Source organism: Vombatus ursinus, unplaced genomic scaffold (assembly GCF_900497805.2).
Source record: "Vombatus ursinus unplaced genomic scaffold, bare-nosed wombat genome assembly UNPS02014797.1, whole genome shotgun sequence".
In the NCBI taxonomy this organism is placed as follows: Eukaryota; Metazoa; Chordata; class Mammalia; order Diprotodontia; family Vombatidae; genus Vombatus; species Vombatus ursinus.
The window spans coordinates 9459076-9465444 of NW_020954575.1; the positions used below are offsets into that span (position 1 = coordinate 9459076).

The 6369-nt window shown below is 42.1% G+C and overlaps 1 long non-coding RNA gene across 1 annotated transcript in view; it reads right to left on the bottom strand.

Annotated features, from left to right (window-relative positions):
- The window catches only part of LOC114049359, a 58541-nt gene extending 54214 nt beyond the window's left edge, over positions 1-4327 (bottom strand). Inside the window, exon 1 of the long non-coding RNA XR_003569857.1 lies at positions 4249-4327. This is a non-coding gene — a long non-coding RNA (uncharacterized LOC114049359). The remainder of the gene's footprint in view (positions 1-4248) is intronic.
- Between the last annotated feature and the right edge of the window lie 2042 nt (positions 4328-6369).

Sequence of the window (6369 nt, forward strand, 5' to 3'; positions counted from 1 at the left end):
GAGAGAGAGAGAGAGAGAGAGAGAGAGAGAGAGATGCAAAAATTTAAGGAGTTTGATCCTTGATGTATTTGAGATAGAGTGCAGTATGATGGACAGAGAGCATTACATCTGATATCAGGGGACCAAGTTCAAATCCTATCTCTGATGCGTACTATGTGTGTGACCTTCACCTATCTGGATCTTAGCTTTCTTATCTATAAAATGAGAGGGTTTAGACTAATTTGCTTCTGAGTTCCCTTTTAGTCTCCAATCCTAGGATAAAATGCAATGAGAAGTACAAAATGCCAAGGTGTCAGAAGGAAGAGAGCCCATCTCCTTAGGCAGATCTGAGATAAGATTTCATAAAGGAGATGGCAGATATTTGAGCTGAATTCAGTGGATGGGCATTCAAAGCAGATGAAATGACATAAACAAAGGCAAGGAAGTAGAAAGGCAAGAAGGGATGTCTGAATTAAAAGAAATAGTCAAGAGTGGGTGGACTATAGTGTGAGTAGGAGAATAGCTGAAGAAAAGTCTGGAGAGGCAGATTGGAACCAGATTGAAAAGGGCCTTGAATGCCAATCTGAGATAAATGGACTTTATTCAATAGGAAATAGTGATTTCTTTTTTTTTTTTAAGCAGAGAAGTAATATGATTAGATCTGGGTCATAGGAAAATTAATCCAGCATCATTGTTAAAGGTGAGTGGGAAGGGGTGGAGGATGGAAGTGGGAAAACTATTTAGGGGTTTATTGAAATAGCCTGTGCAAAAAGAATCAGGCCTGCACTAGGACAGCTGCCATCAAAATGTAATTGAACTGAATTACTAAATTTTGGTTTTCCTTTATAGTATTTTCATAGAGACAGGTCACCACAAGGGGGCACCAACAGTCAAGTTAATTAATAAAAGAATCTGGTACTTTCAAGAATTCTTTATGCAATGACTAAGCATGATCTATGACTTTCGCATTTATAAACTTCATTATAACGCTGAATCAATATAAGCTCAACTTTGGTAAAGTGGCCTGAAGAGGATGATTCGATTCTATACAACAAATATTGACTACCTTCTACATGCAAGGCACTGTGCAAAATCCTGGGTATACTGCAGACAAAAAGGAAATAGGCCCTGCCCTCAAGAAGCTCCATTCTATTAGGGGAGGATAGAGCACAATGCGTGAACAAATAAATATAGAGTAAGGAAAACTGACATGGAGAGAGAACGCTAAGTGTCGGGAAGATCAGGGAAAGTTTCACAGAAGACCGTGCAACTGAGTTGAACCTGAGGTCAACAAGGAATCTGAGAAAGAGTACATAAAAATGGGGACAATGGCGTGTATAAAGACAGAGATTGGAGATGGAATTACTGAGTTCAGGGGATATAGGTAGCAATCTAGTTTGGCTAGACCAGAGTATTCATCACAGACTTTGAGAACTGGAATGGACCTCAATAGCCATGTAATCCAACCCATCCATGAAAGGAATTACCTGTATGACTTACCTGAAGGATGATCATTCAGCTTTGCCTGATGACCTCCAAGGAGGTACAACGCACCACCCCCCATTGGAAGTCCATTCCATTTTTTTTTTATAGCTCTTTAAAGTTTTTTCCTGACTTCATGCCTGAATTTGCTTCCATAATTGCTACCCATTGTTCCTACTTCTACCCTCTAGACTCAAACAGAACAGATTTTAAACCTATTCTACATTACAGCTTTTTCAAATGCTTGAAGACAGTTACCATGTCTCCATATATTATAGAATCAGGCTAGAAAGGTAAGTAAAGTCCATGCTGTGAATGGCTTTGAATGACAGACCGAGTTTGCATTTTATCCTGTTAGCTACACAGATTTGGGGGCAGGGGAATAGCATGGTTTTGAATTCCCTTCTTATCCTGGTTGCCTTCCTCTGGATATATTCCAACTTGCCAAGGTCTTTCTTAAAATGTAGCACTCGGCACATAACTTAATATTCCAGATGTGGTCTGACCATGGTGGAGTACCATAGGACCATCACCTTGCTTGTTCTGGATACTTTACTTTTATTAATACAACCTAAATTTGAGGCTCAGTGAATAGAATATTGGAGCAGGAGTCAGGAAGACCTAGGTTCAAATGCAGCCTCATAAGTTTAGTAGCTATGTGACCCTGGTAGGATCACTTAACCTCTGTCTGCCTCAGTTTCCTCATCTATAAAATGGGGATAATAATAGCACCTACCTTCCAGGGTTATTGTGAGGATAAAATGAAATAACATTTGTAAAGCACTTTGTAAACCTTAAAGTGCTGTATAAGTGCTGTGATGATGATGATGATAGGGGGCGGGGTTGGCTGCCATGTCTATGTTGACTTGCAGTCCTCTGAAACCACTAGGATTTTTTCACATAGATTTGTTGTCTAGCTAACCTTTCCCCATGCCATACTTGGTGATCGATTATTTTTAAACCCAAGGGTAGGATTTTTCATTGTTCCTATTAAATTCATCCTATTAGTTTCAGCCAATTGTTCTTCCTTATTGAGATCTTTGGGGATCCTGTTTCTGCTGTTCCTCCCAACTTCAAGGCATCTGCAAATTCGACATGCATACTATTTATGCCTTTATCCAAGAGAAAAAAAGGGTTGAATAGAATAAGGCCAAAGACAGAATTCTGCAGCGCTGACTTGAAGACCTCCCTCTTGGCTCACCACCCATTTGTTAATCACCATTCCTTGGTGCTGGTCAGAAAAACTGGCAACCTCATACCCACACACAGTACCTTCCTACACCTTAGGCTGTCTGTTCCAGAGACTCCAAATCCATTATACTATGTTGTCTATTCACCAATTATTCACCGGATGCCTGCCCTCCAGAGGACATGGATTCCAATACAGTTATTTATTCTCATACAAACTTAAATTGTATGACTTAGTCATTTAACTTCATAACTAGTCAATTAACTTCCCTGGGCCCTAATTTCCTCATCTGTAAAAGAAAGAGATGGACTAAATGACCTCTGGCCCTCTGAGCTCCAAATCTATGATATTCTGATCTATCTGCCCACCTGTAATACCTATATTTGATCCATTTGTAAGTCAAGTGTACATAAATAGGGTCTGACTGTATTTCTTGCCTATCTCCCATAACACCTTGTGCATACTGGCACTCAACAGTTTTTGTTTTGAAAAAAACATTTGGTCCCACAAAGAAAAGCCAGGAACGAGCATATCTTCCTTTTCCTCTTTTGTGCTCCCTTCTCTCACATGATTACCCTTCCCCCCCCCAACTTCTTTCTGGGCTCTCTTCCTCCTCTGAGGCTCTCTTTCTCATTCCTGTTTCCTCATACATTCCCACTGACTCTTTCAGAGAAAGCAGCCAGAGTGTATATGGGGAGAGGGATGGGGTTTGATGATAGGAATCCATTTTCTGTGTTTTAGAGAACTTTTCCTTTCTCCTCAGGCACCAAGAAGGGGGCAGACCTTGAGGAGTTGCAAAGCCGGCAAATTCACGTGTGCCTTTGCCCTAAATGAGCCTACAACTCTGCAGAGCAAGCAGCCTTTCCTGCTGTATTGTAAAGCAGCTGCCTGTGCCCGAAGGTTAGAAATGAGCTCATTAGCTATCTGCACCAAGGTTTCATTTCTTCACTTAGCAGGTCTTACATATCCCTGCCGTCTCTGAAATAATTAGGGATTTGTATATTTTCTGCAAGGAAAGTCTTCAGTAGAGCTGTTCCTGGCCTGTCGATAGTCAAATCCTTGGGCCTACTTGCCTAGTATGAACACTGTGATCCAACATAGTAGCTTATTATCTCAGTCATAATCTGTTTTCTAAGAATTTTCCCCTGGGCACATTCTTTGGTACTGTTCTGATTCTCATCTCTGCACACACTGTGTGCCCAAGGTGGATGGGGATTTAGAATTCATAGATAACCAGCTGTCAAAGAGCTCCCATCTCTTTCGATAAGCTGTATCTCCTGCCTTCCTTCACAAAGGGGCTTTTGTAGGCACTAAAGATGAAGCAGAGGTGCCTGTCTCACCTGGGACCCTTCCCACATGTTTCCACAATAACTCAACCTGTCCTTAGTCTCCACAACAGAGCTAGACCAAACTGACCTACTTACTGTTCCCCAAATCCATCATTTCATCTACTATCTCTATGCTTCTGTAGAGATGGCCATGAATAGAATCCATTCTCTCCTCATCCCTGCCTTTTAGAACCTCCAGCTTCCCTCAGGGCTCAGCTCATTTGCCACCCTCTATAAGAAACCTGATTCCTTCAGTCGACAAGTACTTACTTCTTCCTCAGAGAATTATGAGTGCTGGACTTGGAGTTGGAGACCTTTAGGGATCCCTTCCAAATAAAGATCTACGAACTCATGATTCGATGACGTATATTCAAAATCTAACTCCTCTATTTAACTCTTTGTGAACTAAGCAAGTTTATTTACTTTTCTTGGTTTCAGTTTCTTCATCTATAAAATGAGAAGGTTGTACTAGATGATGTCTGAGGTGGCTTCTAGCTCTCAATCAATGTGTAGCAACCTTTTGAGCTATCTACCCCAATACATTCTTTCAGATGGGTTCTCCAGGGGATGATTGCCCAAGGTTCAAGATCCTCTGTGGATCTGCACTACAACTATAGCTCACAAACCCCCACTAGTGGGTTAACCTTTCCATTAGTTAGTCAGTAGGGGCATAAGGGGTGTTCAGGGAGTAATAGCACCTCTGGTGTGAGGGCTTGCTGAGTCTTTTTCAGGGCTGCTCATCCACCTTTGGTATCCAAATGGACACCCAAATCTCACCTGTGGCTCCAAGAAGCTGTAGCATGGGCAATGGCCACACTCTGATAAAACCATCTCTGCTGACTGGCTAAACCAGGCTGAGGGTAACAGAGTGGCCTCAAACCTGTCAGGGGGATGTCTGTCCCAACCATGTGAAGACTTCTAGAGATGGAATGGGCACGTATGAACAATTTGTTCTAATGGCCATGAAGGCAGCTGAAGCAGGCACTGTGGAGCACTTAGAGCTTGGTCAGACATTGAAGATGCCAAGATCACCCACTGCATCCTGGGCCATTGCCAGTTGTAGTGCCACTGGACTGCGATGACTCTGGAAGAGAGAGTGAGGCTACTCTGCCTCACTTAAGTCCAGTTCACGCAGGAGTCAAGATATCACCCTGTGATGTCACTGGTCCTCTTTGAAAACAAAAGACAAAACAACAACTACAGTCAGTCGATTGATGCAACTAGCTCAAAGCAAAGGTATTTTCTGAAATAGCATAGTATGAACTGCAGCAGCAAAACATCCTCCTATAAATCTGGGACATACCCTCCTATAAATAAACATTAATAGTGGGAAGATGGATACACACACTAATAGAGAGATGCACCCATAGGAATGCATGTGGCCAAGGCAACTCACCTTTCCAGGGTCCCAATACCTTTTCTTTTCTCATGATATTTTCTCATTCCTCCCTGCTGAGTGCAGCATATCTACTAGTCATGTTGTTCTAATCTACCATCCCCAGCCTCTGAGCTCAGATCTCTGACTGAGACCTCGGAATAGAGTATGTCTATGCATCTTTCTCATTGTCTCATCTCCGGGGCCTGCAATTTCCTGAGCACCACAAACCAAATTCCCAATTCCTTTTACTGACTAGCTGGACTCAACTTTGCATCTGGCCACTCTGGAGCCGCTCTCTGCTAGATATGGCATCTCTTATGGCTATGTGCTTACTAGCTGTGTCCCTGGGCAAGTCACTTCACCCTGTTTGCCTCAGTTTCCTCATTCTGTAAAATGAACTGGAGAAGGAAATGTCAAACTACTCCAGTATCTTTGCCAAATAAATCCCAAATGGGGTCACAAAGAGTCAGACGTGACTAAAATGACTCAACAACCACAAATAGGCATGTATGTATATCACTATATGGCTTGCAAATATGTGGTATCTTTTATCTAATCGATAGATGCATAGATCAGAGATCTAGACAGATAAAATATAGATAAATATAATACAGATCGGCCACCAGGTGGCGCTCCTTCCAGTCCACCAGTCAAGTTGCTTCCTGAGTGGGTATTCAGTGTATGTACTGACTTTCTCCAAGGCTGCAGTATCCCCACTGCTCCCAAGAGACAGCTCAGTCTAAAAAAACATCTTAAACTACTCCCTGTTCCCACTGCCCTGAGCTCACATAGCTGAGCAAAGCTGGACACCGGACCTGGGTTCAGTGTAGTTTTAAGAGGAATGTATAGAACACAATCCCAAATTACTAAAATAGAAAAGCTCTTACCTCCTCTCTCACTACCACCTGGGAAATCTGCTGTCAACTAATCAACTAAGTTCATTCACAGACTAAAATGACTGCCTTTTTTTAAAGGCCACATAATTTATTAAAACATAGTCAAGGAGCTACAAA